At 38.6% G+C, this 12,848-nt stretch overlaps 1 protein-coding gene across 5 annotated transcripts in view; it reads left to right on the top strand.

Moving 5' to 3' along the window:
* LOC105214398 (bifunctional heparan sulfate N-deacetylase/N-sulfotransferase) overlaps positions 1-12,848 on the top strand; it is a 190,400-nt gene that overhangs the window by 26,328 nt on the left and 151,224 nt on the right. For all 5 annotated transcript variants that reach the window (XM_054228624.1, XM_054228623.1, XM_011187783.3 and 2 more), the window contains one exon: positions 1,446-1,515. The gene's annotated coding sequence lies outside the window, so the exon portion shown is untranslated. The remainder of the gene's footprint in view (positions 1-1,445; positions 1,516-12,848) is intronic.

Below are 12,848 nucleotides of genomic sequence, written 5' to 3'. Positions count from 1 at the left end.
GGCATGTATAGGTAGCATTTTGTTGTTGTTGTTGTGTGGTGTGTGTTGGCGCCGCAAAATATGCTACAACTGCTGATGATTATGCTGCTAGCAATTCTTCAATTTTTACTGCTTCCGTATGGGATTTTGGCCCAAGCCTAAGCAATCGCACTGTGACACTGTCCATATCCTTGAGTATGGAGAGTGCAGTTAGTTACGCCCGTAGGTATTTCCAATATTTACAGCGCGTAATTATTGTCGAGTGCACATTGTTTGCTGGCGTCGAAGTAATTAATTTCATATCTTTGTATAATTGACAAGAAACTCATTAAAACTTAGCCAACTAGATTTCCGCATTGCTTTGTCTTCGCTACTTTGATTTATGCAGGGAATTTCATTAGCTCACTAACACCACCAACACTGCAAGCTGCGACTGTCATTACTCGCCTGCGCCAAGCCAGCGCTAAGTCCAAAGGGCAGAGGGCATCACGTGAAAAGTGTATAAAGGCAAAGAGAAGCGTCAACTCGATGGCGAAACTTTTGTACTTTAACATAATTACCAACTTGTCATAACTTCATTCTGTAAAACAGCAAGAATAAAAATGTGAATGAAAAATATTTATTAAAAAGAAAATAAAGTAAAATTACGCCAAAAGCCAAATCCGCACAGCTGACAATGTTGCAGCTGCGCGTTGAAGAGGCAGCAACTTCCTAAAAGTGGTATTAATGGTGTAGCAAATGAATGAATGTAAAGTGCAGTGAAAGTTAGGCAGTCAGCACACCACTCCTCTCTCCCCTCTCTAAAAAGCTGTGCAGCCTTGCCACGCTGGTTGCAAATAATTACAATCTTGCTGTGGCACTTCGCGCTTTGGTGCCGCTGACGCCAAGCGTTTGCTGCAATTTTCACGAAAGAAATCGAAAATGAAAAAGAAAATATATACATATATACATTAGTGCTTCGTTGCAGGGGGTATGTAGGTACCGGCGCACATCGCTTTTAATGTGCCACAAAATGTTGCAGTGGCAGTTGTGAATTTTAATTAATTTTAATTATGCGTTGCATGCGTTTTTTGTGCCAACTCACCAACTTACCAACTTGCGAAGCGCCAAACTTATGCTCACACACATACACCCATGCACCGCTACATTTACCTAAAAAGCTCGACATATTAAGAGACATAAAATATTTATGCGCGTGTGTGACGCATTTGTGGCAAGTGTGACAAGTGACGTGCGGCATGCTTGTGGATTTATTTTGGTTCTTTGCGTCGTATCTGAAATTGTTGAGGTTTTTTTTTACAATAGTATATAATTGAATTTAAAGCGGTATTAGTCTCCTTGTAAATGTTGAGAGTAACTCTGTACCATACCCGTTATGTACCGTTCAACTATAGAAAATAACCCCTTCTCTCTTTTACTTCTCTAAATAATTAATTTATATCAATATATCTTGTTTTTTATTACAGAGTTACATTCTTAATCGCATGCTCAGACTCTACGTTGATACTGAAGATCTCGTGGCGAACAACTAGAAAGGTAAGATAAAGAGTTAAGCATATTCTACAACAGACTGCCGTCCTAGACCTAGAAATTATTGGTAACTAGTAATTATGCTCATATATTTTTACGCCGGAAATCTGTTCAACTGTTACATTTTCAAAAAAAGTCCAAGACAAATCAATCTAAAGGGTGATCCATTTCGAGGTTTCCTACTTTTTGAAAAAAAAAAATAAACAGTTCAAATTTAATGGGGAATATTTATTATCATTCGAAAGAACATTTTTTAGCATTTTTTTTAAAGATTATCTCTTTCAAATGTTGGCCGCTGCGGCTCATATAGTCCATCCGTTGAGTCCAATTTTCGATGACGCTTTCGAGCATTTCGATTGACTAACTGGCGAATGACACGAGTGATGTGGCCTAAATCGAAACGGGATTGTCCGCATAGACTTTAGACTTTACATATCCCTACAGGAAAAAGTATAACGGATATCACACGTTATTTCGCTATTGACGGTTACGTTCTCACCGAGATAATTTTTTAAGAAAAATATACTAATGATTCCAGCGACCCACAAATCACAAAAAGCCGTTGTTTTTTCTGTATGAAATGTCAATTCTTGAATCTTTGCAGGTTGGTATTCGTGCCACATTTGTAATTTTGCTTGTTTACATACCCATGATGTCACTTGGGAAGGTCCAGCGGCTTCAGTTCATGCACAAGCTGTATTTTATAAGCTTTCAATTTAAGATCTCGACATAAAATGCGCCAAGTTGTACACGTTGTTCAGGCGTAAGTCCTTCCATTATGAAATACCAAACAATACTGAATAAAACTCACATAAAAGCTTTACACGAATCACGTGATCTGTCAAAAAAGGCTATTGTGAAAAGTAGCTCTATTTGCATCACCCTATAGAGAAAGTATTGTTTTCTTTGCGATTCTGATATTAATTGAATTCGAACTCCGAATGTGAACTCCGAAGATTGTAACTATAGATAAATAAATAAAATTAAATATTTATTAACATTTAGTTTTTTTGATGAAAATGTTTAAAAGACCTCAACCGACTTCTTCATCTAAGAATATCCTGAGGTAGGGAACTTAATTGCATAATGAAATGGCTAAGAAATGCTTTTATTTCTAGTATTTTATCAACTATATCTTTTGTTAAAGGAATTAGGTCCGAAGTACAATGTGTCGACTTATAGTGACAATCCTTAGAAACTATCAAACATGATTGATCTTAGTCTTGCTATTATAGATATTATATTTGGAACTTTCAATAAATCTGAAGCTCTGATTTCGTGGTCGCCATAGTTTATTTGGGGCCTAACTTGAATTGTTAACAAACAAATTAAATTTTTGAGAGATGCTTCAAATACTCTTTACAATATGTTATGTTAAAAATAAGTAGTACACTAAACAATTATAAAAATTAAAAAATATATATCACAAACGCGCCACGAGAACTAACTAAATAAATTACACACCAACTCAAATCCGCCTCACGCATTTATCGTGTGGAAAGTTCATCAAAAAGAAATCCTCCAAGATATGCTGTTAAGTGTCCATATTAGGCTGGTTCTTAAAAAATAAGAGAACGATTTCTTTCAGTCTCGTAATATATACAAATTTGGCTCACATCTCTGTCCTGTTACCTGGTCTATCTTTGCAGAGTGGATCGTATGAGGTCCACTGAATTACTTGCTCTCAAAGTTTCAACTCGTAATGGTAGGAGTCCTTACTGGACACTGTGCGTTGTTGCATGAAGGAAGACGAGATTGAACCATCTAGACAGGTCTGTGGTATCCATATTTAGGAATTACAAAGGACTGGTGATTTTAGCTGTCTAAGTTTCTTTTGATTAGAACATTAACCTAACTTAAATACTCGGTTCTGGAATAGAAATACTTTTTATGTTGGTTGATCCGATAATCGAATGTAGGAGCAAAACTTAATATCTCATATATGTGATTACTTTGACTCGGTTGAGATTCTCGCAAAAAAATTCACTTCTTGTCATATTTAAGGATCAAACTAATGGGAGCATGCGGATGGGTACGCGTGCATGACGAAAACTTTTTCGCTGTGACAAACAAAAATCATTGTGAAGCAAAAGAGGAATACTACAGAGACCAGCTTTGACTGATTAGTAGAGAGCGGAGGGGGGCGTAAGTCGAGTGCTTGTACTTATTCACGTACAATCGGCAACTTGCCTTTGATGCTGGAAAGTACTTTAATGACAGCAATGAAGACGATGATGATGTCAATGTTAATAGAAAAAATACAAACAGGATAACGAAAATCAGGATTAAACGATGATGTGGCTGTTGATGCCGATATGGGATAAGCAACGATGCAAGGTGGAAGTAAAAATAAAATACAAAATTAGAAAGCATTGGCAGGATAAAAGTGTGGCCATGCTTGTGTTTACAACACACATCTACAGAAATGTGTGCGAGGGTCTTCAAGTACACAAGCTTGTTGACTGAAGATTGAAATGAAGTATCACCGCTCAGCGTGGCAATGACCGTACTGGTGAAGTTTATCTGCTTTGCCGATTGTGATGAGCCAGCTATTGAAGGCATTTGCACGCATAAAGAGAGCACGAAACAAAAGCAGCGGCAAGCTTCAAAGCAACACCATATTTCTTAAAGACCGTAAACGCTTAAACGAGTATGAGGAACGTAAAGGGGCGATGTGTTGCAGCTAACTTGTGGTTGTAGAGTTATATGCAGAGGATATCCATTTGTCAAAAGCGTGTGTAAGAACGCAAAAAGAATATGCAACGAGGTGCAGAGATAATTGGAGTTTTCATAGATGTTATGTCTGCTGATTTATAATACAGTCAAGATTTTTATCTAGCGGTTGAGTTCGTTCTCGGGCTTTTCCACAAGCTACTAAAGTCTACCGGGCGAAGTTAGCCCTTAGTTGAAACCAAGCAGACATGATGTTTATCTTAGGTTATGATGGTTTATATTAAGGTTAAACGAATTAGGCTGGAACTGGCTCCTAAACGCAACACGGTAAATTATTCGTCATGAGATCATATAAAGATGTCCAACTTGTTTAGAAAATGAAACTCTATCACATCCAAAAACAATGGTCTTGACAGAGATTGGGAACCCGTTTAGTAGATTCTGTAATAGCAATGGTCTCTGTCTGACGTAAAAGAATGGAGTGATATAAACATCAACGATGATCTGACTTATGTTTTTAATCCATCCATCCACCTCTCTTCTAATAAAACATAAGCTAGATTACGACATATGTATATGAAGTCTCAACTTCTCCCAGGTCCAATCTAGCCTTGTGTATTTCTATTAGTTGCTTTCGTATTCTAACTAACCCGGGACAGTCTAAAAATAAGTGAGTTAATCCTGTTGTAGGGTCTTGATTTGGGACTTCTCTTGTAGTGTCGTCCTAAAAATTCCTGTTTGAGTAAATTTTTTATGTACTCAAGACATTATACAAAGGGATCTTTGATGTCTAAAAATGCTGCTCCTTTTCTTTACATTTATGCGATTTGTATGTTCTATTTTAACTTGACTTTATTTATTTATTGTAAAATAGCATTCGCATAAATGGGACGTAGGACTAATGTGCACACGCCAATGCTGTCTTTACTATTACAACAACGAACAGCGGCATTGACCCCCACAATTAATGTAATGTTTACTTTACTTAATGAACTGACATTTGAAATAACCCGACCCAGGGCCGTATTATCCGCTTACGCCTGGTGAAAGCTGTGAAAGTAATTATACTAATACATATTCATTTAAAGCAATACGAGTGTCGCTTCAAATCTATTTATTCCATTTGGTTGTCTTCTAAAGCTTTCGCATGGCAGCGGAGCTCATATGAAGCTCAAGTCGCTTCAGCGCCAAAGGAAAAAAGTCAATAAAATAAAGTCGTTGAAAAGTGCGCATAAAAAATGCATATAGCAGGACAAAAGGGGAATTGAAAACATAAAAGAAAACAACAAAAACGGTAGTGGTCTCAAGAACAATGCCAATGCAAGGCCCTTGCAACAGCAACAAATCTGCCGGCACTTGCAGCTGCTGTCTAATGTTGTAGAAAATAAAAGCATTATTGAGGTTGCACTTTGAAGCGCCGCGCTTGGACACCGCACTCCACTCCGATCCGCATACATATGTATGTACATTCCAGCCGGCTCAAGCAGGGCAGCGCTTCTAACGTGCAACACACACTGTGGCGCCACAAAAATTCACAACAACACTTTTTAATACCTTCTCGCTTTGGCATTATTTTTTCAAGTTCTCGTTCCGCGCTGTCATTGCCGCCTTTGCTGCTGTTAGCTGCTACTGTTGCTGTCGTTTTTGCTGTTGTTGCGGCTGCGTCGGAAACGGAAGTTAAACGGCAAAACTGCAAAGAGCGGATTTATTTTAATTAACCAACACGAGCAAATGCAGCGCAAACGCCAACAAACAAATAAACCAACAGCAACAACATACGGCGGTAGTGGCGTGGCGTAATCGTGCGGAGCAACAGTCCGCCACTTTGGAGGCGCATGCAGCGAGTCTGTTTAGAGCGCAGCAGCTTTGCAGGTGGCTTTGCGGCGTCAGGCGGTTGGCGCAAAGTAAAAGCATTAACGCCGGCTACAACAACAAGAGCAAAAATCGTCCACACTGTACGCCAGCATGTAGAGGCTTGCGACTTGGCAAATTACTTAATGACGAGCGGTGGAGTGGTGTTTCGACGCAGCGGTAGCCAGAGTTGCGGCCAACAACAAAGCAATGACCCTCATTAACTTAATGGTCATGGATTGCCTCTCGAATTTCCAAACTGTTTCGCTTCCACCATAATGCGGCACCGTCATTCTTGGCCGGATTGTTTTTGTTGCTTTTTCGCTTTGCTTGCTGCTTTTGCTGTTGTTGTGGCATTAAGGTGTTTTCATTACAAGCCTTCGGGCGTGTGGACTCGAGCGCTTTGAAACGGAAGCGGCCTTTGCCGCGACGACATAAAGGATTTACGGCAGCACACCACGTAAAGCGGAGAGAAATGCGAACAAATAAATACCCGTGAGTATTTAAAAAAGCTGGTAGAAACTGTAGAAATAAAGAGAATGAGCTTAAATAAATTTATTAAAGAAGTAATTGCAATAAACTATAAAGTGAAATGAAGATCTTCGACAGACAGAGAGGCACCCTTCAAGTTCGAACACTTCAGGGGAGAGATCCTAATCAGAACATCGGAAGTCAGCGAAAGCAATGGATCATAACATTTATTCGTTTATGGAACTAGAAACTGGTTTGTGAAATAGTGGTGATTTAGAAAATAGTTGACCTAGCACCTATCACCAGATTATTCCCACTATCCTAAACTCACAAAGCTCAGATTAGTTATCTCCTGCGAAGCATATTTCAGGAGCTATCTTAACTATACCTCAATGCAATATCCGGTTTTCAGTTATCAAAATAGAATAGAACAGGAGCTGCAGTCAAATTGGTATTAAAACAAGAAAAAACGTTAACTTCGGCTGTACCGAAGCTAATATACCCTTCACAGGTGCATTTCTTTTAGTAACTATGTATTTAAGCAAATCTAAAGACGTAAGAAAAAGTAAGTAAAAACAAGTAAGGAAGGGCTAAGTTCGGATGTAACCGAACATTTAATACTCTCGCAATTTATTGATGTAATTTTATAAAGATAACACAAGTCGACCCATGTATTTGGTATAAAGTTCAATAGAATAACGAAAACCATCACAAATAGTATATGGGGACTGAGGTAATTCCTAAACCGATTTCACTCGTTTTCACCACCAAGATACAATATATCGAAGACTATACGCTCACTTAATTTAATATTACTTATAATTAAGTATATGGGATCTGGGGGAAGTTATGACCCGATTTTTTAAATTTCAGGTACAGAGAGAAACTGTTATAAGAAAAAAAATTCAGAGGGAATGAATTACATTAAAATATCTGAGGGATTTACCTATATTTTCGGTGAAAAATTACCCTTAGGCACTGAGTTCTTCATGTTCGATATCAGGGGCCTTGAAAAGTCATGGTTCGATTTTGACAATTTTTCCACAAGTGATATTACAGCTCAAATACAGTATTTGTGTAATGTTTTATTCCGCTATCTTCATTTGTTCCTAATGTATATATTATAAAGTAAAGGATTCAGATGGAATTCAAAATTGAGTTATATGGGAAGTAGACGTAATTGTGAACCGATTTCGCCCATATTCCACCCGTGTCATCAGGGTGCCAAGAAAGTGTTATATACCGAATTTCATTGAAATCGGTCGAATAGTTCTTGAGATATGGTTTTTGACCCATAAGTGGGCGACGCCACGCCCATTTTCCATTTTGTAAAAAAATCTCAGTGCAGCTTCCTTCTGCCATTTCTTATGTATAATTTGGTGTTTCTAACGTTTTTCGTTAGGGAGTTAACCCACTTTTAGTAATTTTCAACCGTAACCGTGGTTATTATCCCATTTCTTTCATTTTTGGACTGTATAAAGAAATGGCTAAAAGAAACGATTGCAGAAAGTTTGGCTTATATAGCTTTATTGGTTTGCGAGTTATATACAAATAACCTATTTGGGGGCGGGGTCACGCCCACTTTTCCAAAAAAATTACATCCAAATGTGCCCCTCCCTAATGGGATCCTATGTTCCAAATTTCATTTTCATAACTTTATTTATGGCTTAGTTATGACACTGTATAGGTTTTCGGTTTCCACCATTTTGTGGGCGTGGCAGTGGACCGATTTTGCCCGAAAGCAACCTCCTCATTGTGCCAAGGAACATATGTTCCAAGTTTCATTAAGATATCTTAATTTTTACTCAAGTTATCGCTTGCACGGACAGACGGACAGACGGACAGACGGACGGACGGACAGACATCCGGATTTCAAATCTACTCGTCATCCTGATCATTTATGTATATATAACCCCATATCTAACTCTTATATTTCTTGGTGACACAAAAAACCGTTATGTGAACAAAACTATTATACTCTGTGCAACAGGTTGCGAGAGTATAAAAAAAGAAAACATTTTACTAATTCTTTTTAGCCGGGTTGTTTGCTAGAAACATTAAGGTTATATAGTTAACCGATCTGAACAATTTCTTCGGCGATTATATTATTACCTTAAGCAGTAATCCATGTCAAATTTCGTGAAGATACCACGTCAAATGCGAAAATTTTCCATACAAGCCATTGATTCCGATCGTTCGGTTTGCATGGCAGCTGTATGCTATAGTGAACCGATCTGAACATTTTTTCGGAGATTAAATTATTTCTATGAACAATAACTCACATCAAATTTCGTGAATATATGTAGTAAAATGCGGAAGTTTTCCATACAAGCCCTTGATTCCGATCGTTCAGTTTGTATGGCAGCTATATGATATATCGGCAGTTCCGACAAATGAGCAGCTTCTTGAAGAAAAAATAACATCTGCAAAATTTCAAAACGATATCTTAAAAACTGAAGGACTAGTTCGTATATATACAGACGGGCAGACAGACGGACATGGCTAAATCGACTCAGCTCAACATACTGATCATTTATATATCACTTTGTAGGGTCTCCGACGCTTCCTTCTGGGTGTTACCGATAGTAGAGCGGCAATTATGGCCCTGAGCTCGATGAATGTGTGCACAAAGGTAGTTAAGGGGTGTCTTAAGTCATTATGGTTACACACCGGAATCGCTTATAATTGCAGAACGGCTGAGATCGCAAAAATGGCACTCGTCGTCATACTTCACCATACTTGGAACGAGTCGGCGCTCTTTTGTTCCTTTGCAGTCTAGCTCTTGATCACTGGACCTCTCACGAACTTCTTTGGTCTTCATTGCGATCCATACTTAAGAGTCTTTTGGCATCACTTCGGACTGGCATCTTTAACTAGATAAGTGGGATTCATTGCGAAATATGTCACGGGGGTCAGCCTTTTTAACCTAATATAATCTAACCACCCGATATAGTGATGAAATCGGTGTAAACCCTGGTCTAGTATCACACCTATTATAATAAAGTTTTATTAATACCTGAAAAAGTTACCATATCTTTGATCATTGCGAGTGTAGAAAATGTTTGGTTATACCCGAACTTAGCCCTTACTCGCTTACTTTACATTTACTTCTGTCTTCATTATGCTATGAAAAATTCGGTCATCAACTGTTATAGACGAACAGTAAAATATATAAAAGAATCAAACTATTCACTACCCCTCCATATCACTCAGCCAAAGTTCATAAATCATAAAATTCAAACTCAAGTGAATTGCATCCTTCAATCAACGCTCAATATCAGCGATATATCAACAATAACAAAGGAGGGTGGGGGCACGCCTATTTGTAGCTACACGGATCAATGCATTGTCAACTAAATAGTGGAAGTTTCCAAACCACAAAAACGCAAAGACACTTTAATCTCCGGTTATCGCAGCTGTCTGAAATTGAAAATAGACGAGGCGTCATTGGAGTTGCGCTCCTTCGACCTTCGACCTGCGACAATGGCGGTAAACAAGCAGGGCGAAAGAATCGCAGTGTAATCCGATGCTTGATGCCACCGAAAATGGCAAATGGTTGTTGGTGAATGGTGTTTCAAAGCTCTACTTGGCAGATACTTTCAATTTGTAAATAAAATGCGGAGACGCAAGCAAAAAGTAAAGTGCGAGGGAACAACAACGGAACGATGTGTTGCAGGAGGTGGAACAACAATCAGCGATTGGCAAAGAAGGTATGGGAAAACAAGCAAAAACCTGGATGGATATGTACATGAGCGAAGCAAAATAAGAGAAAAAACGAAGAAAAATAAGTGGAAAAGCGAGTAAAAATGCTAAAGTATGCAAATAAGTTGCTGATGTTGTGCTCTGCATATTTAGACAGCGTGTAAGACGATGATGATGCCACCTGCTACAACACATACGGCGCACCACCCTCTCCTCCGGCATTCCGCTGTCGGCTTAAAAGCTGTTTGGTCTTCAATATCGATTGCTGTGGAAAATCGAAGTAAAATGGTGGGGCGGTGAAGAGTGGGAAAACCAACAAACAGTTAGGTAAGGAGCGCAAAGCTCTCCGCAGGATGTTGTTTGCTGGGCAAAAAGCGCTTTTTATCTGCAGCATATATGCAGCACTGACGGTCGATGCGACGAATTGAGCATCGCTGAGCGGCTTGATACAAGTGTCTTATCCCGCCTCATTGCACTCACTTTCATGGGTATTAAAGGGTCATCACTTCAGGATGCTGAGGAATTGAACTTCAATGCTTCGGGAATTTTCGTAAAATTTCCGATAGAGACTCGTCCGGCTTATTAAGCTCCTACGACAAAGCGTATAATTGTTAAAATAGACTAAATACTCTTCGTAGTCCCCTTCTCGATTTTTTTGAAATCTGTTGATACATAGCTGCAGTAACTCGATATTGTGGAACTATGCCAAAAGTATCAAACAATATAGCGCTTCCATCAATAAACCCGGCACCAATTACCGATCTCAGAGGAGTATCTATAATCGAGCCGCCTGAAATGCCATTTTATATCATTTCTGGTAATATTCACTTTGCGAATTTCCTGCAATTCCTTTGTTGTTCTGTACATGTCAACCCTGTCTACTTGCCGACCCAAACTACTATCTGTCCACCCTACTGCGGTATAATAGCATTAGTGGCAATAAGCTGGCTGTTTATCTCCTTACACTAAACTCGAGAGTGAATGAAAGACGCGTTGCGAATGAGTTGGACGGTGTCAATACACACAACTAACCTTACATAACCTAACGGGAGCTAAGCTTAGCTGAGCTGAGTTGAGCTAAGGTGCATAGAAAGAGCTTGCACATTGACTAGTTGAAGAATAGCTATCGTCGTGCAGCTTTATTGAATAGCCGTCATAACGTCTAATGACAGTGCTTTGAACGCTGTTGGCACCACTCCTGTTTGCCACGCTCCACGCTTTCACTTTACTCCAGTGTCCTGCTGCCTGATACTTTGGCATCGTCATTTTTCCTTTACCAAAGTGTAATTTATATTTGATAACAGTATTTGTTGTTATTACATGTAACATCCATTGGATATTATTATCTGTATAGTTCCTTGAGATGCATAACCGTTATTGAAAATCGATTATGACCGATAAGTGACAGTAATGGCTGTGATAATATTTGTCTGTCTGCTGTGTTGCACTTAATACTTACTTGCTTGCTTGTGGGAATTGCTTACAAAATAAGGTTTGAAAGGTTTTTGTTAATGCAACTATTATGGTGAGTCACTTAACACGCTGTCAGACATTTTGCTGCAACAAATTTAAATTAATCATAACAATCAGTAGAACATAGTAATATAAGAATAGAGTTAGTAAACAAGTTGGATGAGTGAAGTTGTATAATCAGATAAGTGTATCTGAGGTAACAAATATTGTATTTAGAAGGATTTCTAATCTTTATTCAAAAATAATCTTCATCCACGATGCTTAGAAAGAACTTGGAATAGACTCAGCTCCAAGATGCAGTTCCGACTACACCGAGATTTAACTTATCTACTATCTGAACACTGATGTTGAATCATGCCAATCAAACATTTCTAACAATTGTAGTTGAACAACATTTGGGGAGCCAATACAATTTTGCTTCTCGTTTAATAAACTAAATTTATAACCTGGAGCAGATACTCTTGTACGAAATATTTCCTGGCTTTCTATAAACCGTTGCATCTTTCGGTACAATTTTCGGATACAGTCCATTCTTATTTAAATACAGCCGGATTTAAACCACTAATGGATGATCTAAGTAGAGGTACTTTATCCAATCGCCTTTTTTGACAGATCACGTGTGAGTCGTGTAAAGCTGTCATGCTATTTTTGTTCAGTATTGTTTGGCAGCCTGAACAACGTTTAAAAATTGTTCAACTTTATTACGAAAATTCACGTTCTGAAAAGAATATGCTTCGCGCGTTTCGCTCAAATTTGGTCAACATAATCGGCCTACTGAGCGTACTATTCGCTACACCATTACCCATCGGACTGTCGTCGAGATCTTAAATTTAAAGCGAACCAAGTACAGCTTGTGAAAGAACCGAAGCCGCTCGACCTTCCCAAGCGACATCGCTTCGCACTATTGTTCTAAAAAGATCCCACGTTTTCGAAAGCTGAGCCAGAGTAGCCGTTTCATTCAGAAAAAGCAACGGTTTGGTATGGTTCGAACATATGTCTTCAATGGGCCGGTTGATTGACCACCAAGATCGTGTGATATCACACCGTTAGACTTTTTTAATTCAGGACTTGGAGTATCACGTATGCCATTTTTTTTATCTAAAAAAATAGGGAACCTCGAAATGGATTGCTCTTTATATACACTTTAGGTATATCGAATTTTATTTTCA

Source organism: Zeugodacus cucurbitae, chromosome 4, assembly GCF_028554725.1.
Source record: "Zeugodacus cucurbitae isolate PBARC_wt_2022May chromosome 4, idZeuCucr1.2, whole genome shotgun sequence".
Lineage (NCBI taxonomy): Eukaryota > Metazoa > Arthropoda > Insecta > Diptera > Tephritidae > Zeugodacus > Zeugodacus cucurbitae.
Note: the sequence above shows the minus strand (reverse complement) of the source record. Positions and strands in the feature narration are given on the sequence as shown.